General features: G+C 42.8%; 2 pseudogenes across 1 annotated transcript; one reads left to right on the forward strand and one right to left on the reverse strand.

The window, feature by feature from the left end:
- Positions 1-5: 5 nt before the first annotated feature.
- LOC148140748 (uncharacterized) lies at positions 6-12,383 on the reverse strand (annotated as a pseudogene). Its single transcript, XR_015752955.1, has 2 exons — positions 12,118-12,383; positions 6-1,172 (listed from the first exon to the last, which is right to left on the reverse strand). The product of XR_015752955.1 is annotated as an uncharacterized LOC148140748 (transcript).
- Positions 12,384-24,348: 11,965 nt separating this feature from the next.
- LOC148140749 (uncharacterized) lies at positions 24,349-24,982 on the forward strand (annotated as a pseudogene).
- Positions 24,983-26,885: the final 1,903 nt, after the last annotated feature.

The following is a 26,885-nucleotide window of genomic DNA, read 5'->3' on the forward strand; positions in this document are numbered from 1 at the left end:
TTGATGAAGCAGCTTTTTTTATTAATTGGGCAATGTGACCAGGCTGGAGTTTAGTTGCATCAGCAGAAACAAAATCCAACTGTCTGAATGTGGCTCAGTTGTGGATGTGAATAACAGCAGTGACAAAAACAAGGTTAATCCTCTGCAATCAGTTGTGAATTTGCTGGTGTTTTATCAGGTGGGAAGACTGAGTTAATCCTTTCCCACATGCAGAGCAAGTGAATGGTCTCTCCCCAGTGTGTACTCGCTGGTGCGTCTTCAAGTTCGACAGAAGTGCAAAGGTTTTCACACAGCCAGAGCATTTGAAAGGTCTCTCATTGGTGTGAACTCGGTGTTGGGTCAGCAGGTGGAAGGTCCCTTCCCACAAACCGTACAACTGAATGGCTTCTGTCAAGGGTAAACCCGCTGGTGAGTCAGGAGGTTAGAAGACCGAGTGAATCCCTTCCCACAAATAAAGCAGGTGAACGGCCTCTCTCTGCTATGGACTCGCTGATTCTTCATATGGTTGGATGAATGGTTAAATGTCTTCACACAATAAGAGCAAATGTATGGCTTCTCGCCGGTGTGAACTTGTTCGTGTGTCAGCAGGGGAGACATTGGGTGAATCCTTTCTCACACATAGAGCAGGTGAATGGCCTCTTGCCCGTGTGAAGCTGCTGGCGTTTCAGCAGGTTAGATGATTCTCGAAAACACTTCCCACATTGCGAGCAGCTGAACGGCCTCTCCCAAGTGTGCCTACGTAGATGAATCTCTAACTGAGATGGGTAGTTGAATCCCTTCCCACAGTACCCACATTTCCATGGTCTCCCCATGGTCTGGGTGGCTCTGTGACTCTCTCGGTTCGATGATGAGTTGAAGTCTTGTCCACACGAAGTACAAATGTACATTTGCTACTGCTGCAAAGATTAAATTTTTTATTCAGAAATGATAGCTAGTCGAAGTTCTTTTCACAGTCGATGCATTGGAACATTTTCAGTCAGGTGTCTGGATCTTGGTGTTTTCCCAGTCACATCGCTGCTTGAAAAGTTTTGAACAGACAAATGGAGCAAACGTATCTCCTTTCACATTCAAATGCCGAGAATAACCAGGATCTGCTCGTCAAGCAATACTGTCAAACCTGGATACGACATGGTATTTTGAGTTTTCTGATCTCAACCTTTCTTCTAATGTCCCTGTAAAAAGAGGTTAAAAATGACCACTACTTAACGTACAAAACAGAATTTCAGAACAGGCATGTTTAGTTTCTATGGAACATTTTTCCCCTATTGTTTCTCAAAACTGTAGGTATTCATCTCATACATTTTCTTTTGTCCCTTTGGAGAGATTCCAACCTGTCACATTTCTCCAAGGTTTCTCTCCTCTCGGTGATTCCCTCTTCTGCCTGAGTTTAATTATCCAACCCCAGTTGCAAAGTGACAATAAAGTCAACGAGTCAATTATCACCAGTGTCTTGAAACCCAGACTGCTCTCTCTCTCTCATCAAACAAGTTGGCTGCCATTTTTATGACCCTGCTGACTCAGACCTGTCCCAATGGTCAAATGTGTGTTTCGGGATTCCTTCATACAACTCCAGGTGAATTTCAGTTTTTTCTCTACTCATTGTCCTCCTTATTCTTCACCTAAGATCCTGCAGTTCTCTCCTCTAATCCCGGCACAATTAAGTAAATAAGAACAGCTTTTTAATATTTAGTTAATCTAAAACTCTCATAACCTTGCACAACACTATCATCTCAACACCCAATCTCCTTTGTTCCAATGTCAACTTCTTTAGTCTAACCTTCCAATTTCCTATATCTATGGAACCATTATAATAAAGTCACCTATACACCTCATTTAGACTCCTATGCTGTGCCGACAAAATTGAATACACTGGCCTTGATCTGGCGTCACTTGAGCTTTCTGAGGCTTTACATTAAATTCACAACTTTTGTACTCAAATTTCTCACTGGCATTCTGTGATCATTTGGGTTCCACGAGGATCAATGATGGCATCTCTGTTGTCTGAAATACATATAAATAATTTGAAGAAAATATTGATGGCTTGAATAATATCTTTGCGGACAACACAAAAATTGGTGGAGTTTTGAAGAGTTAGGAAGGTTGTTAAAGGATACAGCAAGAAACAGAGTAGCTGGAAAGATGGGCAGAGAAACAGCAGATGGTGCTTAACGTGAACAAGTGTGAAGTCATGCATTCTGATAGTCTAAATGGACAAAGAAAGAAAGTATATAGTAAATGGCAAGCCTTTCAGGAGCATGGATATACAGAGGGATTTTGGGTTGTAAGTCCATACCTTCCTGAAAGTGGCAACACAAGTGGATCCCGTGGCAAAGGAGAACATTGTGGAATTGGCGAGTTTAACATATAGACAATTGGAAAATGAAACGTAATACAGAAAAAACCTAAGTTGATGCCTTTTTTTCAAGAAATGACGAAGAAAAACAATGTTGACGAAAATGCTCAGTTCAAAAGAGCTAGGATGTTCAAAAGTATTACACTCACCAGGATGGTAAATCCTCGAAGGTGGTTGTACAACTTGGAAAAAAAATGAAAAAAAGCACAATGTTTCATTGATAGAGGAATCAACATTCAAGATAGATCTGCACAGCGCAGGAACAGACTTCAGCCTGCCATGTATGTGCTGACCATGGTGCCGTTCTAACCTGCTCGCACGTGGTCCATACTGCACTATGCTCCACCTCTTCAGGTGTCTGTCTAAAATTCTTTTCAACATTGCTATTATATCTACTTCTACTACCTCCCTGGATAGTGCATTCCAGGCACCAAACACTCTTTACTGAAAAGAAATCTGCACATCTTTAAACTTACCACCGTCATCTTAAACCTGTGTGCCCTCGTATTTGGCATTTCCAGGCTGGGAAAAAGACACTGACTACACACGCTATCCATAGCTCTCATAATTTTATGTACTTCTATCAGGTCCCTCCTCAGCATCTGACGCTCAAATGAAAACAATCCGTTTGTCCAATCTTTTCTTATAGCTAATATACTGCTGTCTAGACAACATCCTATAAAACTTCCCAGCCTTCCTATAAGTGCAGTGACCAGAACAGCCCACAATACTCCAAATGTGGCCTAATTCAAGTTTTTACAGTTGATACATGACTTGCAAACTGTTAGTGTCCTACCCAATGATGTTCAGTATATCATATATCTGATTTGCACCTTTTCCACTGGTGTTGCCACTTTCAGGAAGCTATGGACATGCAGATCAAGCTTCCTCTTATATCGATATTCCTAAGGGTTCTGCCATTTGCTGTATATTTCACTCTTGCATTTGATTTCCCAAAATGCCACCCCACATATATTGTCAGATTAGATCCTGTCTGCCATTACTCCACACAAACTTCAAACTGATCTATATTCTACTGTATTTCCTTCCTCATTATCCACTGTAGTGATTGGAACAAGGTCAGTCAAATGTACGTCAAAGAATTAGTTTCTTTATTGGGGCTGTGAACCTGGTCCAATCAGGGATGCCGGGCTGATAAAAGATAAACTGGCTTTGTTTGTGTGTTTTTCCTGGTGGTGGAATATTAAACTGGTGTTTACACAACTGGCGTTTGTCTTTTGGTCCTGCACCTACAGTCACACAATACAGGTGCTGGGGAAAATAAACACGACTGCTGTATGGCAGTATTGCAGAGATATTAAAGAAAATAACAGGAGAGTAATGGGTTCTGTTCACTTTAGCAGTTGGCTTTGAGCTAGCTGGGTCCGTGCTATGTATTTTTCACATGTAAATCAAGTGTGACTTGATGAATGGATACCCGCCTTTGTGGAATTATTTCTATGGTAATGACAGTGGCATTAATGATTAGAAAATGAAAAATCACTTCGAGCTGAAGCCCACTTGGACTTCAAACAGGCACGATAATTGTCTTTGTCATAGAAAATGTGGCAAGTGGAGTTTAAGAGTTACAAGGTATACCAATGTAAGGGGACATCCTCTCCAGATCATCTGAGACTCGAAAACACCTTTTGAATGCAGGTAATTGCATGTTCTCATTCAGGTCATGTCCTGAACAGAGGGACGCTAGATCAGCCCACAGCATAACTCCAAAACAAAGTCAAGCCTCAACCAAACAATTAAAATTTTCTCGAGTATCCAGGCCAGCAGGCAACTGTAATGCAGCCAGTACGCAGACTCAAGTCAGCAAAAAAAGTCTCACTATATGCCTGAATAAAGTACGAGAACTCCTCGACTGGTATCCAAGAGAACGCACACCTTGTCAAGTGCAACTACAGCTGGATTGGAAAACTTAAATTGCTTCGCAATATCCAAACCAGCACCAAACAAAACAAACAAATGGTGGAATGGTTTCCCAGTTCTATTGGAAGTCGATACCGGTATGTCTGTATCTGCGGCTGTGGAACTAATGTTTACCAAAGTTCACCCTGTATTACAAACCTTACGTTTGTGGAAGAGCCCAAACAAATTATGACTACAATTTTCGTTCCAGTCTCTTATGAAAAGCAGTTGGTTCATTTCCCACAGAGTGATTACAGTAAAAGACTGAGGCACATGTCCGATGGGGTGTGATTGCTTGGGAAAGATTCAATTCGATTGGTTGTGCATTTTTCGATTAAAAAATGGCTGCGCCAGAGTGAAATTTCAAATAAATACCTGGAAGTTTGTCAGGGATGTGCACGGACTATCAAAATTGGGAAGGCCATCTCATACTTTGACTGAGAAGCAATTTCTTAATTCTGCACAGCTTGACCAATGCCATTCACTTTATTTGCAAACGTAGCGATATGGGAAATCAGGTGGGAAAATAAAAGTATCGAAGCAATGCAGTTTGTGGAATGGGCAGAACTCGTGGTACTGATTCTGAAGCCCGACAGATCGGTTTGCCTTTGTGGCGATTGCAAACAAATGGTGAACTGCTTTTCACAGCAACATAAATACCCAATCCCTTGCAAACAGGACTTGTATACACTTCTGGCGGGGGTGGGAGAGTTGTCCTTCTTGAAGCTGCATGAGAAACATGTGTACCTTCAATTGTGATTAGATAATCATAGGAAGTTAGATAATGCCCATTAGGGTTTGTACCAATACATGGGACTGATTTTAGGTGTCTTATCAGCTGTGTCATATTCCAGTGGATAATAGAAAATATTTTACAATGTCAACATTTATCGGGTTGATATGCTAGTAACAGAGAAGACCAGTAATGAGTCTTGAAAGAACTTACAAACTGTCCTCAGCAGAGAAAAAATGTGTGTTCCAGTCACACTAATTGACCTCCTTGGCTGACAGAGTCGACAAGACCAGATTACATCCATTGGAAGATTTAGTGAGGGTAATCAAAGGTGCCCCGGCTCCCACGTATGTACTGGTCTTTCCTTGGATTGGTGAATTACTATGGAAAAGTCACAGGTAACCTGGCCCCTATGCTGGCACTTTTACATTTGCTCGTCAGAAAGTGCAAGCATGCAAAATGGTCTTGTAGCTAAGGTGTCGCTTTCAGGGAAGTGAAGAATCACCTATCATTGTTTTCGGTGTTGGCACACTATAATCTCAAGTGAGATGTAGGGCTGACATCTGATGCCTCCCAGTATAGTATCAGGGTAATGTTGGCTCATAGGTGGCCCAGCAGAGAGAAGCGTCCAATTGGGTAGGCTTTCTGTGCTTGGGCTGATGCTGAACAGAGATAAGTCTAGATAAGAAAGAGAGGTTTGACGCTGAGAGCAAGATCCACCAATACCTTTATGAATGTTAAATTGTCACAGAAAAGAACCACAACAGAAAAGTAATAGCTCGGGCTACTGAAAGAGGACAAGGCTGTGACACCTGTAGTTACAGGTCAGATTCAGCAGAGGTCTCTTATTCTGAGTGCAGACTATTATAAGTTGGAACGCTGTCTGGGAGGGCTTATGCCCGAAACGTCGAGTTTCCTGCTCCTTGGATGCTGCCTGACCTGCTGCGCTTTTCCAGCAACACATTTTTCAGCTCTGATCTCCGGCATCTGCAGTCCTCACTTTTTTCACACTGTCTAGAAGGTCAAGTAGCAAATGTGGTTGCTTTGAGTTGCCTCCAACTTGCAGATTAGCGCTTCCACTACTGAAAGAGTCCACTCTGCTTTTACATTTTCTGGACTCTATTCCAGTCACTGCTGATAATATTAAACTTTGGATACAAAAATATCTCATCCTGGCAAAACTAAAACAGCTGGTAGTGATGGGGACATCAAAAGTGCCATCGCAACGAAAACTGAAACTTTTCTGGACCCAGGGAGACCTGATCACCAGGGAGGATGGCATATTATTATGGGGAGAAAGAGCAGTTGTCTCAAGGAAAGGTTATTACCTGATACTGGTTGAATTCCATCAGGAATGAAGATGTTGGCGAGAATTTTTGTCTGGTGACCATGTTTGAGTGCTGATATCGCCAAGTTAGTTGGGCAGTGCCAGAGTGCCAACAAGACAAAAAATGTCACCGCCAACAGCTCCTCCACATTCATGGGAATGGCCGGCAGAACCGTGGACTTGGTTACAGGTCACTGTGCCATTCTTTCACGGGCTTTATGTTTTTATTCATAGTGGACATCCTCTTACAGTGTTTGGACATGCACGCAGTTCATTTGTCAGTGACAGGATGATGACTGACAAGCTGCAAGCATCTTTTGCAACACACAGACTCGATGAGGTCTTGGTCACAGACAACAGGCTAACATTTAACAACAAGGATTTTGAGTATTTCCTAATGTCGCATAATTTTTGATATAAAAGGTCAGCTCCGTATCATCCATTGCCCAGCGGTCAGGTGGAAAAAAATAGTCCAAACTTTGAAAGCAGGCTTGAAGAAACAGCCTACAGCTTCACTCGACACCAAACTGCCCCCGTTCCTATTGATTCCAGGTCCACTCTATACATTAACAGGGACAACTCCAGTAGAGTATCTAATGTGGAGAAGACTGAGGACCCACTAAATCGGATCTTCCCAAACCTGGAGGGGTGGGGATGGGTTGGTCGGGGTGGTGGAACAACATCAGGAATGCCATTTCTGGATGAATGACCCACTAAATCAGAGAGGCTATTTACGTCATGGGGCGAAGATTAGTTTCGATATCAAGGAATGTACCTGCATGGGTAAAAGGCATGGTAGATGCGTGGTCAGGTCCCATGATATGCAAATTATGGGTAGGAAAGGTGATCCTGAACAGGTACGTGGACCACATGAGAGCTACAATTTTGCAAACAAGGCAGAAGCAAAACATACCTGGCCCCTCAGAACATCCAAAGCTGTTAGAACTCGTGGGTTCACCCCCATTGTAGAGCATCTTAGGATAAAATGGACACAGCAGATGTCACTGCCTCGACACGGCTACCACCTGAAGAAAATGAGTTTTGGCCAAGACACTCTGGGCACAAGAGGCAGGCTACTATCACTCCAGATTAGGCAGAGTCAGAGGAACCAGACCTGGAGTGAAAATGCCCGTGGAGAAACTACTGGATGAAGAACATGCCTATCTGCAGGATTTAAAGGGTGAATGAATGTTGTGGTTTGAATCAGTTCAACTCATAAAATATGATTTCCCTGATTGGGGCTGTTAAACTGATCAAATCAGGGAGTCCTGACTGACAGATCTAAACAGGAGTCTCAGTGTTTCTACTCATTCTATGAATTGGCTGTGTGCTAGCTGGGTGAATGTCATTTATTATACAAGTGTAAATAAAATTTGACTTGATGACAGGATACCAGCTTTCATGGAGTTATTCCATAAACAACTCCACCAATTTTCAACTCGTCTCCAAATGTCCTCATCAGCACTGAAAACTTACTACCACCTACATTTTCATCCAAATACATTAATATACAAGCAACAGAGATCCCAGAACTCACTCTTGCAGTACACGACTAGTCACAGACACGCCATCAGAAAAATACAAATTATTGTCTGTCTTATTTGGCCAAGCCAATTTTGTATCCAACTTACCAACTCAACATGGATCCCATGCGACTTAATCTACTGGTCCAACCAACCATGAAGACCTTGTCAAATGGTTTAGTCGTGGCCATGGAGGCAACATTCACAGCCTTTCCTCATCAGTCATCATTATCACTTCCTCAATAAGGTTTGTAAGACATGACATCTCTGCAGAAAGCCATATTGACTATCCATAGTAACTTCACTCTTTTCCAATGATGAGTAAATCATGGGCATGAACCTGTCACTGATTGTGAAATTACACACAACTCTGGAAATCAGAGCTCTGTCCAAGAAGAACAAACAAACAACTTGTCTTGCAGAGATCTCAATTTCAGAACAGCTCACAGACGGGAGAAGCATGATTTCATTGATCAGTGAGTATTTGTTCTTAAGATTTATAAAACGTGTAAATCTTAAACAGCTTTGGCAAATCAATAATAGACTCTGATGTTTTACTGAGATCTGTTTTTTAGATTAGATTACTTACAGGTGTGGAAACAGGCCCTTCAGCTCAACAAGTTCACACTGACCCTCCGAATAGCAACCCACCCGGACCCATTTCACCTACATTTACCCATGCACCTAACACTACGCGCAATTTAGCATGGCCAATTCACCTAATCTGCAAATATCTGGACTGTGGGAGTAAACTGGCGCACCCGGAGGAAACCCATGCAGACACTGGGAGAATGTGCATACTCCACATACACAGTTGCCTAAGGCGGGTATTGAACCCGAGTCTCAGGCACTGTCTGTGTGTGGGGTTTGCATATTCTCCACATATCTGCGTGAGTTTCCTCCGGATGCTCTGGTTTCCTCCCACAATCTAAAGATGTGCAGACTAGTTAAATTGGCTATGTCGGTGTTGACGTGTTGGGCCGAAGGGACTGTTTCTGCACAGTAGGGCTTCTAATTGCTTATGAAGCAAATTTGTGAGGGGTTATCAGTTATCTCTGAGAAGAAGAGGATTGTAGTGGTAAGAGATTTTAACTTTCCAAGCAGAGACTGGGACTGATATAGTGTTAAGGGTTTAAATGGATTAGAATTTGTCAATTGTGCACAAGAAGATTTTTTGATCAAATATGTGGATGAACCTACTAAAGAAGGAGCAAAATATGACCTTCTCTTCAAAAGTAAAGCAAGGCAGTTGGCTAAGGTGTCAATGGGAGTACAAGTTGGGGTCAGCGATTATAATTCTGTTAGTTTTAAAAGGATAGAGCTGATCTAAAAGTTAAGGTTCTAAATTTGAATAAGGCAAATTTTGATGGAATTAGGCAAGTTATTTCAAAGGTTGACAAGGAGAAGCTATTCATGGGTAAACGGGCTGTTGGAAAGTGGGAGACCTTCAAAAATTAGATAAAGAATTGAGGGCTAGGTAATCGAAAATGAAGGATGGGAGATAAAAGTTGCAGTCATCAGAGCTGCGACTTTTCTGAGGCATTTTAAGTGTTGGAATGAATTTCCGCATATTCTAGGGACAGTAATTACTGTTTTATATGCTGTTTCATTGTGTTGAAACTTTGGGGCGAAAGCGATGAAAATAATAGCACTTCAAAAGGAGAAAGACAGGTAAAGGGCAGTGATTCAAATGGTGAAAGAAACCGACACTGCTGCCATACCCAGCAGTAAGCTGCACAGCTGCTGCCTTTGCTGCCTGGTTTCAAGCATCTCCAGATACTGGAGTACTTCTAAATAAAAGACAGAAAAATTCACATCTGACCTTGGAGAAACCTATCCGTGGGAGCTCACAGCAGGGGAACAGCTGAGTGTATTTTTTTCAAGTGCACCACGCTGTATTCCTTTGGTAAATCCACAATAGCAAGTATGTGTTTACTTTGTGATTATTTTGTTAAAACTTTAAGAATTTTCTCAAAGGGGAAGAGGACCAGGAGGACGTCTGGAACTAACGTCTTAGGAAGTGAAAAGAATGAGATTCTGAGGAGAGAATATCAGAGCTTAGGCTGAAGAGTGAAAAGGAGGCTTTTGAGGGTAATCATATTTGGAGTAATCCCAGTGCCATGAGCTAGTGATGATAGGAATAGGAGGATATAGCAGATGAACACATGGCTGAGGAGCTATACAGGGAGACAGATTCACATTTTTGTCTCATTTGAATGTCTTCTTGGGTAGAAATGGCCTGTGCAAGAAGTACGGATTGCATTTGTATTGGAAGAGGACTCATGTACCGGCGGGAAGATTTGCTAAAGCTGTTTGGGTAGAAATTAACAAGTAAAGGAGGGTAGGGAACCAAGGGGGATAATGAGGAAAGTGATCAGTCTGAAACTGGTACAGTTGAGAAAAAGAGTAAATCAAACAGACAGGGCAATCAAGAACAAAATAGAAATGAGGTAGGACTGATAAATTAAACATCATTTATGTCAATGCCGGAGGTCTAATAAAGCAGAAGCACTGAGGGTATGATTTGGAACATGGGATTTGGAATATCATATCAGTTACAGAGATGTGGCTCAGGGATGGACCAGATTGCAATTCAGTTCAATATTGCAGGGTATAGATTGCATAGGAAGGATAGAAAGGCGGCAAGAAAAGAGGGGGGAGTGGTGCTTTTGACTCGGTGCAACATTATGTCTGTACTTAGGGAAGATATGGGAATATGTCTAGGGATGGTATTTTAGAAATGGGAAGTAAGAAAGGGTGATCACCTTTTTGGGATTGTACTATAGATCTCCCATAGTCAGTCTGAAATTCAGTAACAAACCTTTTAAGGAGATTTCAGTTGTTTGTATGAATCACAGGATTAAGGGAGGGGATTTTGACATTCCAAATAAGTAAATTTTCTGATTCAGTTTATGGATGTACCTTCTATAGAAGGGACAAAACTCGACCTCTTCTTGGGAAATAGGGCAGGACAGGTGACTGAGGTATCAGTGGCGGAGCACTTTGGGGCTAGCGACCGTAATTGTATTAGTTTGAAAATAATGATGGAAAAAGATAAACCAAATCAAATGGCAGAAATTCTAAACCAGAGGAAGGTGAACTTTGTCCGTATTCGACAAGAACGTTCAAATGCTGATTGGGATGACTGTTTGCAGATAAAAAAGATGGCTGGAGAAAGGGTAACTTTCAAAAATGAGATAACAAGAGTCCAGAGACAGTATTTTCCTGTTCGGGTGAAGGCAAGGCGGTTGAAGGAGGGAATGCTGGTTGATTCGAGAAATTTATGCTTTGGTCAAGAAACAGATGGAAGCATATGTCAGGTATAGAGAGCAGAAATCAATTGATTTCCCAGAAGAATATAATGGCAGTAGCAATATACTTAAGATGGAAATTTGAAGGGCAAAAAGGGGACATGAGATAGCTTTGGTGGATAAGGTTAAGGAGAAAAAAAAGATGTTCTACAAATACATTAAGGCCAAAAGGGCAACTCCCCACTCCGGCCTATCACCCTCACCTTGACCTCCCTCCACCTATCGCATTTCCAAAGCCCCTCCCCCAAGTCCCTCCTGCCTACCTTTTATCTTAGCCTGCTGGACACACTTTCCTCATTCCTGAAGAAGGGCTTATGCCCGAAACGTCGACTCTCCTGTTCCTTGGATACTGCCTGACCTGCTGCCCTTTTTCAGCAACACATTCTCAGCTCTGATCTCCAGCACCTGCAGCCCTCACTTTCTCTCAAAGATTTTAACCTACTGCGAATCCTCTTACAAGGATTCCTTCCTTGAAGAAGATCTTTTCCTCCCTCTACAAGGATTTCAGTGAGTCCCTCTCTCACTGCACACCCCAGGTCATCTCCTCTGCACAGAAGCTCTTCAGCCACGGTCTCAAACAGACTCGCTACCACAGCCACATCTCCTTCCTCAGCACCTGCCTACAGAACCGACTGATCCCGCACGGACTCCGGACTACGTTCAGACCAACAAAATTTGGAGCGAACCAGGACAACCAGTACCTACAACAAATCCGAAGCCTCCAGCAAAAGACCTCCCTCCGGATCCTTCGCTCCACGTTTGTAGCCATGCGCCGCTACCTACATTCCCTGCAATTAGACCTACCCCAGCTCAGGACAACACTCTCACAGACCTGTAAAGGACCTCTACTGTTCTTCATCCACAGAAGAATCCATACACTAAATAAACAGTTCTTCCTAGCCATATCGGAAATTAAAGACAGTAAGTACCAAAAACTTTCATGTACTTACCCCCACACTCTGGGTTCCTCAACTGTTCCAGAATCTTCCATCGGCCTCCGAAATCGTTCCGACGCCATTAACCACGCGTCTGCTACATCGCCCGCGGCAACAACCGCCGCCGCGGACCAAGACGTCACTTCCGCCCCCACCGACCTCGCAGCCTCCGCGATCGCCGCCCAGACAACCGCCTCCACGATCGCCGCCCAGACAACCGCCTCCACGATCGCCCGGAAGACCATCGCGGATAGATTCGCGGCCCCCGCGGCTATCGGGAATAGCACTGTCTCGGTCCTCGCCACAGCCACTTCCGCCCCCTGTGACATCACTAACCTGCACGACCACAACGCCGCTTTCTCCGCCCCCACGCCGATCTCCGTCACCACGCTTAACTCCACCCCCACGTCGATTCCGTCACCACGTCTAACCCCGCCCCCACGTCGATATCCGTCACGTCTAACCCCGCCCCCACGCCGATCACCGTCTCAATGCCCAACTCCGCCCCCACGCCGATCTCCGTCCCCGCCCCCACGCCGATCTCCGTCCCCGTCCCCACGCCCAACCCCGCTCCCACTCCCAGCTCCAGCCCCACACCAGGTCCAAGCTCCCAGCCCTGCCGTGTTTTAACTATCCCTCCAGAACTATCCGTCTCTGAGGATGAAAGATCAGTCCTCAGCAGAGACCTCACCTTCATTCCCCTATGCTCTCGGATCAACGAGTTCAACATGCGGCGTGACATCGAACAATTCTTCCACCGCCTTCGCCTCCGCGCCAACTTCTTCAACCAAGATTCTCGCCCACCCTCTGATGACCCCTTCTCCCGCCTCCAACACACACCATCCACCTGGACACCCCTGCTGGCCTCTTACCCTCCCTCGACCTCTTCATAGCCAAGTGCCGCCGTGACATTAACCACCTCAACTTCTCCACCCCTCTCACCCATTCCAAACTCTCACCCTTGAAATGTGCAGCCCTCCACTCCCTCCGTTCCAACCCCAACCTCACTATCAAACCAGCAAACAAGGGAGGCGTGGTAGTAGTTTAGCGCACTGACCTTTACACCACTGAGGCTAAATGCCAGCTCGCGGGGACCTCCTCCTACTGCCCCCTTGACCATGACCCCACCTCCCACCACCAAACCATCATCTCCCAGACGATCCAGAACCTCATCACCTCAGGGGATCTCCCATCCACCGTCTCCAACCTCATAGTCCCACTACCCCGCAACGCCCGTTTCGACCTCCTGCCCAAAATCCACAAACCTGACTGTCCCGGCCGATCCATTGTCTCAGCCTGCTCCTGCCCCACCGAACTCATCTCTGCATACCTCGACACGGTCCTGACCCCCTTAGTCCAAGAACTCCCCACCTATGTTCGGGACACCATCCACGCCCTCCACCTCCTCCATGATTTTCGCTTCCCCGGTCCCCAACGCCTTATCTTCACCATGGACATCCAATCCCTGTACACTTCCATCCCCCATCACGAAGGACTTAAAGCCCTCTGCTTCTTCCATTACCGCCGTACCAACCAGTACCCTTCTACTGACACCCTCCTTCGACTGACTGAACTGGTCCTCACTCTGAACAACTTCTCTTTCCAATCCTCCCATTTCCTCCAAACCAAAGGAGTAGCCATGGGCACCCGCATGGGCCCCAGCTATTCCTGCCTCTTCGTAGGATATGTGGAACAGTCCATCTTCCGCAGCTACACTGGCATCACCCTCCACCTTTACCTCCGCTACATCAATGACTGTATCGGCGCCGCCTCGTGCTCCGACGAGAAGGTTGAACAGTTCATCCACTTTACCAACACCTTCCACCCTGACCTCAAATTCACCTGGACCGTCTCAGACTCCTCTCTCCCCTTCCTAGACCTTTCCATTTCGATCTCGGGTGACCGAATCGACACAGACATCGACTATAAACCAACCGACTCCCACAGCTACTGAGACTACACCTCCTCCCACCCTGCCCCGTGTAAAAACGCCATACCATATTCCCAATTCCTTCGTCTCCGCCGCATCTGCTCCCAGGAGGACCAGTTCCAAAACGGTACAACCCAGATGGCCTCCTTCTTCAAGGACCGCAATTTCCCGCCAGACGTAGTCGACAATGCCCTCCACCACATCTCTTCCACTTCCCGCTCCTCCGCCCTTGAGCCCCGCCCCACCAACCGCCACCAGGACAGAACCCCACTGGTCCTCACCTACCACCTCACCAGCCTCCATATACAACGTATCATCCGCCGTCATTTCCGCCATCTCCAAACGGACCCCACCAACAGTGATATATTTTCCTCCCCTCCCTTATCAGCATTCCGAAAAGACCACTCCCTGCGTGACTCCCTCGTCAGGTCCACACCCCCCACCAACCCAACATCCACTCCTGGCACCTTACTCTGCAACAGCAAGAAATGCAAAACTTGTGCCCACACCTCCCCCCTCACTTCCCTCCAAGGCCCCAAGGGACACTTCCATATCCACCACAAATTCACCTGCAACTCCACACACATCATCTATTGCATCCATTGCACCCGATGTGGCCTGCTCTATATTGGGGAGACAGGCCGCCTACTTGCGGAACGTTTCAGAGAACACCTCTGGGACACCCGGACCAACCAACCCAACCACCCCGTAGCCCAACACTTTAACTCCCCCTCCCACTCCACCAAGGACATGCAGGTCTTTTGACTCCTCCATCGCCAGACCATGGCAACACGACGGTTGGAGGAAGAGCGCCTCATCTTCTGCCTGGGAACCCTCCAACCACAAGGGATGAACTCAGATTTCTCCAGTTTCCTCGTTTCTCCTCCCCCCAACTTGTCTCAGTCAAATCCTTCGAACTCAGCACCGCCTTCCTAACCTGCTATAATCTTCCTGACCTCTCCGCCCCCACCCCACTCCGGCCTATCACCCTCACCTTGACCTCCCTCCACATATCGCATTTCCAAAGCCCCTCCCCCAAGTCCCTCCTCCCTACCTTTTATCTTAGCCTGCTGGACACACTTTCCTCATTCCTGAAGAAGGGCATATGCCCGAAATGTTGATTCTCATGTTCCTTGGATGCTGCCTGACCTGCTGCGCTTTTCCAGCAACAGATTTTCAGCTCTGATCTCCAGCATCTGCAGCCCTCACTTTCTCTCAATTGAAAATCAAAAAGACATCCAAGTGTAGAACATCTTGCGCTGGATGAGATATGAAATGAGTATTTCATGTCAATATTTATTGTGGAGAAGAATTTGGTAGCTGGAGAACTTGCAGAAATAAACAATGATATTTTGAAATATTAAGAAGAGATGGTGCTGGACATATTAGAATGTATAAAAATGGATTAGTCACTAGAAATTTATCAGGCGTACCCAGACATCTGTGGGAGGCTAGGGACATAATTTCTGGGCTCATTGCTGAGATATTTGTAGCATTGAAAGTGATCGGAGTGGTCATGTAAGACTAGAGGGTGGCTAATGTAGCGTTATTTTTTTAAAAAATGGTAAGGAAAAGCCAGGGAATCATTGATCAGGCAGTCTGATGTCAATAGTGGGTAATTTGTTGAAGAGCATTCTGAGGTGCAGGATATACGTGCACTAGGTATAGCAAGGACTCGTTCAGGATGGGCCGCATGGCTTTGTTCTTGGAAAATCATGTCTCCTTAACTTGATTGAGTTTTTGGAAGAGTTGACAAAGAAGATTGATGAAACTAGTGGATGGTGTCGACACGGATTTCAGGAAGACATTCGACATCGTTCCACATAGTAGACTGGTTAGCAAGATTAGATGACATAGAATCGAGGAAGCGATTTCCAATTAGATGCAAAGTTGGCTTGATCGTAGGATGCAACAGGTGATGGTGGAGGGTTGTTGCTCAGACTAGAGACATCTGACCAATAATGTGCAAGAAGAATGGGTCCACTGCTGTATATAAATGATGTGGATGTGAAGAATGGAAATAGTTAGTAAGTTTGCCGATTATGTCAAAATTGATGGTGCAGTGGACAGTGAAGCAGGTTATTGCAGAGTAAAACTGGACTTTATTCAAGTGGGCTCATTGGCTGAGGAGTGGAAAGTGGATTTCAACTTAGATAAATGAGGTAGGGCAAATCAGGGCAGGTCTTATACACGAATGATAAGGTACTGCAGAGTGTTGGTGAGCAAAAAGACCTTGCAGTGCAGGTTCATAGTTCATTGAAGATGGAGTCACAGGGAGACAGGATCATGAAGGCAGAGTTTGGCACACTTACATTAATTGGTCATTGAATTGAGTTTAGGATTTCGGATGTGATGTTGCAGCTGAACAGAACATTGGTTCGGCCAATTTTGGAACACTATTGTCAGCTTTTATCACCTTCCTATTGGAGAAATGTTGTGAAATTTGAAAGGTTTCAGAAAAGATATACAAGGATGTTGCTGTATTTGAAGGAATTCAGCTATAGGGAGAAGCTGCATATGGTGGGGCTATTTTCCCTGGAGCATTGGAAGTTGAGGTGTGTTCTTATACAGTTTTATAAAATCATGAGGGAGATGGATAGGGTGAATAGACAACGTTTTCTTTTTTCGCCAAGTTGGGAAATCCAAAACTAAAGGGCATGCATTCAAGGTGAAAGGGAAAAGATTTTAACAAGGTCTAACCTGCGATACTTTCATGGAGACGGTGGTGCGAATATGAAATGAGCTTCCAGAGGTTTTGGTGGATGCTGGTACAATTATAACATTCAAAAGGCATCTGCATAGGTTCATGGATCGGACTGGTTTACAATGATATGGACCAAATGCTGAAAAATAGTGCTCGACTATTTTAGGTCTGCCTGCACAATGGTCTGTTTCCTTGCTGTACAACTATATGACTGCAAGAATCTTCTCCTATAATTTACTGACCACTGATATGAGGATCACTGGATTATCCCTGTTGCCTTTCTTAAACAAAGGAACAATATTGTGTATTCTTCAATCTTCTGGGAACTCACCTTGGCTAAAGTCAATACAAAGATCTCGGTCAACACTCCAGCAGTTTCCCCCACTGCCTCCCTCAATATCCTGGTCGAGGTTACACCAGGCCCTGAGAACGTATCTACGTTAAATGTTTCTCAAGACCTCCAAAACTACCTCCTTCCTAATGTGGAAATGCCCAAGAGTAACAATGTAACCTCTCCGTAATCAATTAGTGAGGAGAGACAATACAAGTGGAAAGGTACAGTTTTAAAGGTGGTGAATAAAGGACAGTTTGTTGTTTCTTTTAGTCACTTCAGGCAAAACTGAACATTCGATAAAGCATATGGGATTTTGGCTTTATAAATAGATTTATTCGGAACAGATGAAAGGAAGTTACACCAACCCTATATATAGTTGCCGCAGTTACTTCCCTCCCGATACCACAACACCTCTCTATTCCATTTTCCTCCATTAAGCTTCAAAGTATTGCGCTGTCTGACCAAGATTCTGCTGTAACGTCGCTCTCAGTGACTTCAGCCAAACTCAAGGCTGCAGAGCTCATTTTAAAAACCTGAAAGCATTTAAAGCAACGCCATCACGTTAAGAAATTCTTGTGCTTGGATCAAACAAATATTTCGATACTTTAATGTTGTGAAATGAATATTCAGCTTTTCCTTAAATAATGGCAAAGGAAGAGCACCATCACCACACAGGTTAAGAAAAAAAACGCTTTCATCATTTTCCCAAAGGAGAACTGGGCAATAACCACTTTATACTGGGTTTGCTTTTCCACAAATCAAAACTGAAATTTCAACAAGCCCTGAACATGCAAAGTTAATTAAAAGGCCATAAAGAAATTTCAGCTCCTATAATTTGACTTCTTTTACATCTAATGATCACTGTCTGTTGAACAACCTCATGGACCTTAGAACTTGCTTAGCTTTATAACCTGATTAGGAATTATTGGGTTTGCTTCATCTCCAGCTCATCAAAAGGAGCCACTTATGCCATAATGTTTTCAAGGCAATAAACAAAGCCTGAAGACAAATGAAGAAATGTTATGGCAGATGGCAGAAAGTTGAGCCAAAGGGGAAAGTTTGGAGACATGTTTTAAGGAAATGGCAGCTACCTCTCCATCTGCACTGTAGCACAAACTGCTGTAACTAAATTGAGATAGAAATTGGATAAACACACGGAGGAGACAAAAAGAAATGTAATTACTTCGAAAGAACCTCATCTACAAATCATTATACACTCTGCCAGAAACTGATTCTTATTTAGACGTCTTGCATTTTTTTTTAGATTACTTACGGTATGGAAACAGGTCCTTCGGCTCAAGAAGTCCACACTGACCCTTCGAAGACCAACCCACCCAGACCCATTCCCCTACAGTTACCCCTTCGCCTAACACTACGGGCAATTTAGCATGGCCAGTTCACCTAACCTGCATATTTTTGGATTGTGGGAGGAAACGGAAGCAACCGGGAAACTGTGCTCTGTGTACAAGGTCTGAAATAAATAAAAACAACATGTTGAAGACTTCTGAAATCTGGAATAGCATATTAAAAAATCAGGAGAACAGTAGAACACCATAACACTCAACATTCTCATGTCTAATCTTCAATCTCCAAACTGTTTTCCAGTTTCCTGCCTGCTCTTGATGTCTGAAGCATTCAGAAATCTATCCATCTCAGCCTTCAATATTGTCAATTACCTTCCATCCAGAAGTCTTTAAGATAGAAAATGCCAAAACTTTATCACTCATTGAGTGAAGTAGTTTTCTCATCTGGTTCCGAAATAATTGCTTTTGATCCTGAAGCTGTCACTTCTTGAACCAAGGCACAAAATCATATTGCGCATCCTCTCAGTATTACTCTGCAAAGCAGCTTCAGAATCTTGTATATTTCCGTCAGGCGACCTCTTATTTTTCTAAACTTCAGATGCCCAATTTATTGAGCATCTCCTCATAAAATAAACTTTCTTGTTCCATTGTCCAATCTGTTGAATCTTCACTGCAGTGCCTCGAATTAGAATACATACTTCCTAAATATGAACAGCAAAACAGTACGTCCCTTTCCAATTATGATGTCATGCAAGCCCCATCAGCTGCAGAATTTACTTATGAAAAATGAAGATTAACATGCATTTTTCTTATTGCTTGGTGCACCTTCGTGATAACATTTCAATGCTTCGTATGCATAACATTTGGAAGATTGTCAGCTTTGAAAAAAAAACTTCAGCTTTCTATTTTTGTCAGCAGTGAATAATATAATATATTATTTGTCACACTGTTGCTCATTTAATTAAAACTCACACAGCTTCCTGAAGAAGGAGCAGCGCTCCAAAAACATACACTTTCAAATAAACCTGTACGACTATAACCTGATGTTGCGCGATTTTTAACTTTGTTCACCCCCATCCAACATCACCACCTCCACATCATGGCTCACTTAATTAAATTGTGTCCTTGCCAAAATTAAAACAATTATTTATTTTCTTTTACATAAGTAATGAACATAGATTCCAAATAGCAAAGGCCGCAAAGTTCCTCCTTGCAGGACTCCATTAACCACAGCCTGCCAACTCAGAAATACCCATTTAACTCTAATTTCAGGTTCTGTCTGGTAACTAATTCTTGATCTTTTCTAACACAAGGAGCTCTAAACTTTGTGTATAATCCTTTTCTGTGACAATCTATCAATATATTTTTGACGTCTTTTAATATACCATTTGCTATTCTCACAGGGTCTGAACAGATTCCTGAGACATAATCGAAAAGGGTCAGAGAAGTGTGCAGGCAGAAAGGCTTTACTGAAAACCAAACTCTCAGAAAGAAATCAGTTCGTGTTAATGTGTAATAACATGCTATCAGAAAATAGCTTAAAGAATGGAAAATAAGGCTTATTAAATGAGAGAAAGGCTTAAAGAATGAAGCTTCCAGGGAAGTTTTCTGGTAAATACAGAAAAATCATAATTGCACATCATGGAACTACACATTTCAGGTGGCTAAAGGTTGTTTGGTATCAATTACAAATTTGAAGGTTTTGAAGAAATTATAGAAAGTAACAAGGATTCAGGCACTTCAAAAACAAATACCTAACAGGGAGAAGGCTTCAACTGCTAAAATTGACAGTTTGTTTAATAACAGATTAGTTTTCACAGTCAATATGAGGCTATTCGATCGAAAAGAAGATGACCAAAAAGGGTATTAAACGGCCAATATTTACCAGGTGTGGCTAGTAAATTGAGGAATTTGATCATTATAAGTAGAAGACGGAAGTCCACAGGACGAATACTGTACACAGGATGAGGGCCAGGAGGTTGGACCCTTGGAGTGGGAACATGAAGTACAAAGATGAAAGGCAGGAAAATGTGGGTAAGATCAAACACTGTACTTGGTAAAACATGCCCTTTAAAGTGATCACGAATTGGTAAAGAAATTCAAAGATGGAGCAGTCAAACAGTCGTGCACAAAAAGTTAGAGGTAATGGTGTAGTTTAACAATGAAATAAAAATGAAGATTGATGTTGCAGTTTCAACACAGATGCTCACGAATGGAGAAATCTCCAAACTGTAATGGGTGCATAGCAGCACTTGGCCATCTCATTTTCTTTTTACAAAGAAAGGAGTTACTTTTATATTCCACTCCCTTTGCAATAACGTGAAGCTTTGCCATCTGTGTGACCTGGTGAACTTGGATTCTACTTTATTTTGTAATTCATGCATGAGGACTCCCAGACGCATCTGATTTGAAACTTGCTGCAGTTTTTCTCCATTTAAGTAACATTCACCTCCTCCATTCTTCCTGCCAAACAGCATAACCTCGCATTTCCACACATTACATTCCATCTGATAAATTTTTCATACTCACTTAGCCTGTATAAATGCCTCTCCACACCTTTTGCATCCTCACCATTTTACTTCCTACCTATTTAGCTTACCTGCAAATTAGTTATGGCACATTCATTTTCTTCAGTCAAGTTATTGTTATTTATCGTCATAAACTATGTACCCCACCCACTCCATGGAATGCAGTTTGCTATTGTAATTATACCGCATTTGTACCAATTCGGAAGAGGCCGAGTGTTATACTCACTGGACCATTATTTTAAATATTGAGATAATGTTCGAAGCCTGGTTTGGATACAACCAAGGCTCACAGTGAAATTTTACTTTAATGAATTCTGGAATGATAGACTACTCCTATCCGTGTCTTCTTTCCCTTTTTATTCCTTTCCTTCATCCATATCGATTTAATGTGCACCAATCCAGGATTATTCCTTGGTCCCGTATTTATTCCATTCTGTACGAAACATGCTACCCTACTTCTCTTTCCTTCATACATGGTTTTGCCTAAAAGTCACATTAATCTGATTGTTTAATTCCCATTGTTGATCTGTTCCAAACAACAGTGATTACCTTTCAGTTTCTATTTCTTCACATTATTCTGAGGTTGTCATCGTCCTTTAGCAGAATCACATTCTTTGTCCGACATACTATATATGAGAGTGAGAGAACAAAACTATATTGTTAATAAGTATTAAATGGAGATTTCTATTTACACCGCAAGAAAATCCACAATTTCATCAATTGCCACACGGGTGTTAGAATTGGAGCATTTTCGAAAGGAGTCATAAATGAACAAGTATCAGTCAGATAATAAAAAGGAAAAGGGCAAACAGAGCCAAGCGAAGATATGTTTAAAGAATCCCTAACTGGGTGACTAATTTTGTAAACAGAGTATGCATCTGTTTCTTACATTTATTCGAAACAAGATCAAAACTTGGATAATTGGATATCTGTGCATTATAACTTGGTGTGAAGAGGCATTTGTCTGTATTCAGGTAAGTTTTCAATCCAGCCAGTCAAGAAATGAAACGGTTGCATAAATGATGGATAAGTTAGACTCAAGACTTCAGTAGTGAATAATTAGATGTACCGTCCTGAATCTTGCATTGGGCAACAAAGATGCCTGAGGGAACTTGCTCAATTACAGAAAAAGGAAACGATAACATTACGAAAACGAAAATGCTGAAAATGCACAACAACTTCTGCGGGTGCGGAAACACCTTTTGTGGCTGATCACAATAAATCCGACGATTGCGAAGAGCCAACCAGTAATCGCAAGTTCAATACCCACGATGTTCTGTGATTGAGTAAGTACTCTGCCCAAACATTTGAGTTTGATGGTGCCGAAAGGGCGCATGCCCACCAGGACGGGCAGCGGGGCATTCTGGATGCTCCTTTGTCTCAAGCCAGATGCGGTTGACAGGAGAAAAGGGATCCATGGTTGGTGGCGAGAGTACAGCTGACGCACGAGAGCGCCAAGTGAATGATAACCTTGCTCCCTTTGGACGCAGACGCTAAATGGCCAGGCGGAGAAACTCTGATTCGACCTCCGAGACCCGCTATCATCACCTCTAAAACACACTCACTGCTATCCCCTCCCCTCAAATACCGACCCGAGTCAATTTCCAGTAGGCCGAATGTGCATGCTCGTCTATGGGCCCTTCTTCCCGAGAGAAAGCAGGGCTTTATGCGCCTGTGCTTTGCCGCCCTCCTGCTGTTTGTATTCTGCAGCGTCCGGAATCGTAGAGTGCACCATTATCCTGCAACATTAAAAAAATCGCCGAAAATAGCCATCCCCCGTCTTCTGTGTATGTGCAAATAGTTTTTGATTCTTTCTCACATTATCTCTCATTGAAACTATTCCAGTTTGAAAGGTAAATCGGTCTACGTTTCTGATTCAGTGCTCTTAGGAATCACCTTGGAAGACTCGAGCTCATTCAGGCGCCATGCAAATACTCCCAGGGAGCGAGGTCATGAGCATTGATTTGGCCAGGATAAAAGCTGAATGGTGCAACAGTCTGAATGGCTTCCTCTGTTTTTCTTACAGACTTGGCTTTTATGATCAGAATTTATTGAGTAATTGCAAGCCAGTTTTTGATTTACTTAATGGTATATGGGCATTTCTGTCAAGGCCATTACATGTTGGCCATCCTTAATTTCGTTTGAGAAAGCAGATTACATTTGTCCTGTCTGTCTGACTCAGTTTTACACTGGACAGGGATTTATTTTTATTCACTTGACATATCTAATTTCTAGCAGGTATATTGTAAGTGTCAGGCGTCAGCTAATGAAAGCGGAATAGTCTGTTGACTCACATTTCCGATTATCACACAGATAGATTGGGCACAGAATCTCATACGGAAGATAAAGTGTCATGCACAGAACTTGACATAACCAGATTAAGAATATTTGGGGGAGCCAGCAAGTGGACAAATGAATAGATCCAGACACAGTCCATAAGGGAAAAAGGGAAATTCAACCAAAAGAGAAATAGGTTTTGGATGCAGTGATAGGTTTGGATGTTGACATCGAGTAGAGGCAGATTTGATTTGATTTGATTTGATTTATCATTGTCACATGTGTTGAAGTACAGTTAACAGTGTTACCTTACATGCTTTGCAGCCAGACCATTCTGTACAAATGCATTAGGATAACAACAGAATGCAGGATATAATATTCCACCTGCTGAGATGGTGCAGAGAGAGATCAACACGAACACTAAACAGGTCAATTCAAAAGTATGGTAATGACAGGGAAAAAACTGTTTTTCCAATACAAACAAATTTTGTATGAATTGTATATATTCTGCCTGACGGAAGAGGGTAGAACAGAAAATGTTCAGAGTAGGAGGGGCCTTGATTATTTTTCTGCTTTTCCAAAGCATCAGAAAGTACAGATGAAGTCAATGGATAGGAAAATGGTTTGCAAGATAGATTGGGCTGTTCATTAGTCCATAATGTCTTTTGGTCTTGGGAAGAGCAGTTGCTGTATCATGCTGGGATGCAGACAGATAGAATGAGTGAATGGGAAGTAAATGTTGAGCTGAAAGTAAACAAGTTGGAACTATAAATGCACAATTAAATTTCACTCTGTTGTAACACTGATAACCTTTATGATTTCCTTTAACAGGGCATTGGAAGAAGAACGTTTGCAGATGGGCAATTCAAACAAATATCATATCAAGATCTGACAGAATCAATCAGTTCATCAGAACCCATATGCCATCTACCTTTGTATGTGGAAGGACATCATTTTTCTCAGTTCTGTTTGTGAGAAACACCGGAGAAGCACCAACACACAGAAACTCAAATGAGTCTATTCCAGTAGATTGACTGTGAAATAGCGTTTTATAATTTATGCAGCCTCAAAAATAGAATTTACGATGCAGAATAATTATTCAACTGTTTTGTGTGTAGATGAGATTCAATTGATTATCCAAGCAAGAGAGATGCAATGACATATACACAATGGAGAAGCCTTGGAAATGTTGGGGCTGTAGGAAAGGATTCAGTTATCCATCCAAACTGGAAATTCATCAACGCAGCCATTCACCTGCTCTGTGGTAAAGGTTTCAATTACCCATCTGAACTGAAAAATCATTGACGCAGCCACACTGGGGCGAGGTCATTCACCTGCTCTGTATGTAGGAAAGGATTCGGTCAATTCTCGATCCTCCAGACACATCAGCGGGTTCACACTGATGAGAGACCATTCACTTGCATTCACTGTGGGAAGGGATTCGGACAGTCACCTCATATAATTGCACACCAGAGAATTCACACAGCGGAAAGCCCGTATACATGCTCTATGTATGGGAAGAAATTCACCCCGTGTATCCCACCAGCTGACGACCAGCGCGTACACAGTGGGGAGCGGCCTTTTACCTGCCCTGTGCGTGAGAAGAGAGTTACACCGGCATCTGAGCTTTTGACACATCAGCGGGTTCACACTGGAGAAAGGCCATTCATCTGCACAGTGCGTGAGAAGGGATTTAATCGATCTTCGAATTTACAGAGACACCAGCAAGTTCACGTGAGTTTGAAGGGGTTTGAATCTTCTATTATTGCTAGTGTTAATTATGCACAAGACTGCATCATATGAATTCAATCAGTACTTGTTTTGGCTTCTGTTCATACTGGGACCTCTGTTTGGAATACTGGATCATTGGTTGCTTTAATTCTCAGAACTTCAGTATCCCTTTCAGAGGCCCTGTTCAACAGAGAAACACGTCAACAGGAGATTTATAAATGCATTTTTGATAAAGAAAAAGGGATCTAAAACTAATCCAATAAATTACGTATAAGGAACTATATAATAGTGATGTGAAATCTATATTCAAATAGAGAATTGACTCCAAGAACCAGAAATTAGTATTTAAAATAAAACCGGCAGTGCTTATTTCAAAACGGAAAGTGCCCAGTCTTAATACTTTGAAGAGTAACAGGAAAGGTAGATAAAGGTAACGCAGTAGATGTAATATGTTTGTGTTTTTAAAAGCTCTTCAGTCAGTTAGAATATAATACATTCATGACGAAAGTCAGAGCATGTGAAGTGAAGGAGCAGGTTTAATTGACAAGAAGCTCTCTGTACAGCAGAATATTCATGAAGGTGGGAAGCTTTGTTCCATATAGTTTGACCCGAGGAACGTTGTTACTCACTGTTTATGTAAGGGATTTAGACTTTTGAATCATAAATTAAATTTTATAATTTAAAGAATAAAGTAAAATGGAAGTAATGTTTGATATTAGTGAAGAGAATTTGATCTCATTTTTCTAGAATAATTCACTTGTTTTAAGTGAACAAAAATTGTTTAGTACATTTGTCCCCTTGAAAATGTGCAGCCTTTTAATGAGATCCTATCTGATCTGATTGTGAAACCGTAGGTGGTATGGTGGCACAGTGGTTAGCACTGCTGCCTCACAGCACCAGAGACCCGGGTTCAATTCCTGCCTCAGTCGACTGACTGTGTGGAGTTTGCACGTTCTCCCCATGTCTGAGTGGGTTTGCTCCGGTTTCTTCCCACAGTTCAAAGATGTGCAGGTCAGGTGAATTGGCCATAATAAATTGCCCGGGGTGTTAGGTTAGCGGTACGTGTGGGTTGCGCTTCGGCATAGTCGGTGTGGACTTGGCCGAAGGGCCTGTTTCCACACTGTAAGTAATCTACTCTAAAATCCTGCGTTTAATCTTGTCCTCGTGTATGGAAAGGATATATTTTTCTGGGACCACCATTACACACTTTGAGGAGAAATTTTCAAAGATTATGAACTCTTGGACAAAAATAATTCTCTCCATCTCTATTTGAAATTCGACACCTTTTGTTTTTGAACTGCATGGTAATGTCTCTCACAAAGTCAAAGAACATTTCATCATCCCCTCTCAAGGCCCCTAAGTTTGTTTGTTAAATGCAGTAATGGAGTGCTCCCTGAGTTTATATATTTTAGCAGAACAAATAAGTGACTCTGTCCTCACTTTTCTAACCTTCAAATATTTTGGATATAATGCTGGAAAATAGTAATTGTGTGCAAAGCTTTTCCGTATATGAGTTGCCCACAGAACTGTGAAGATACCTGAATTGTGCAAACGTCATTTAGCTTGCTGAGAATTAAGACTTCACCTTTAACAGATGAAAATGTTTGATCCTTAACCAAGATTTTTAAAAAATTGTTGGAAGATTGTCTAAATATTTTGCATTCAGCCCAACTATTAACACAATGTAGAGGCATTTGACAGTAGGGGTTGATTCTGCTGATAGTACTTTCGTTAAACACATCCAGGACTCTACTATAATAATGAGCTGTGCACAAGTTCTTGCAATCATGCTGAATTTTGTACATTGGCTCTCTGGCTCAAGATTCCATTTAATCATAGTACATAATTTCTGTTCACGTGATAGAAGAATTCAGTGGCAGTGCCAGTATTCCCTGTGGAACAGAATTTTCCCTGTCTTTAGTACGGGAACCTCTTGTATTTTGTAAGTCAATATGACCTTCGGTTTATGGAGTGT

The sequence above is a fragment of the Chiloscyllium plagiosum genome, unplaced genomic scaffold, assembly GCF_037043375.1.
Source record: "Chiloscyllium plagiosum isolate Xiang-an unplaced genomic scaffold, Cpla_swu_hap1 HiC_scaffold_35, whole genome shotgun sequence".
Taxonomy (NCBI): Eukaryota; Metazoa; Chordata; class Chondrichthyes; order Orectolobiformes; family Hemiscylliidae; genus Chiloscyllium; species Chiloscyllium plagiosum.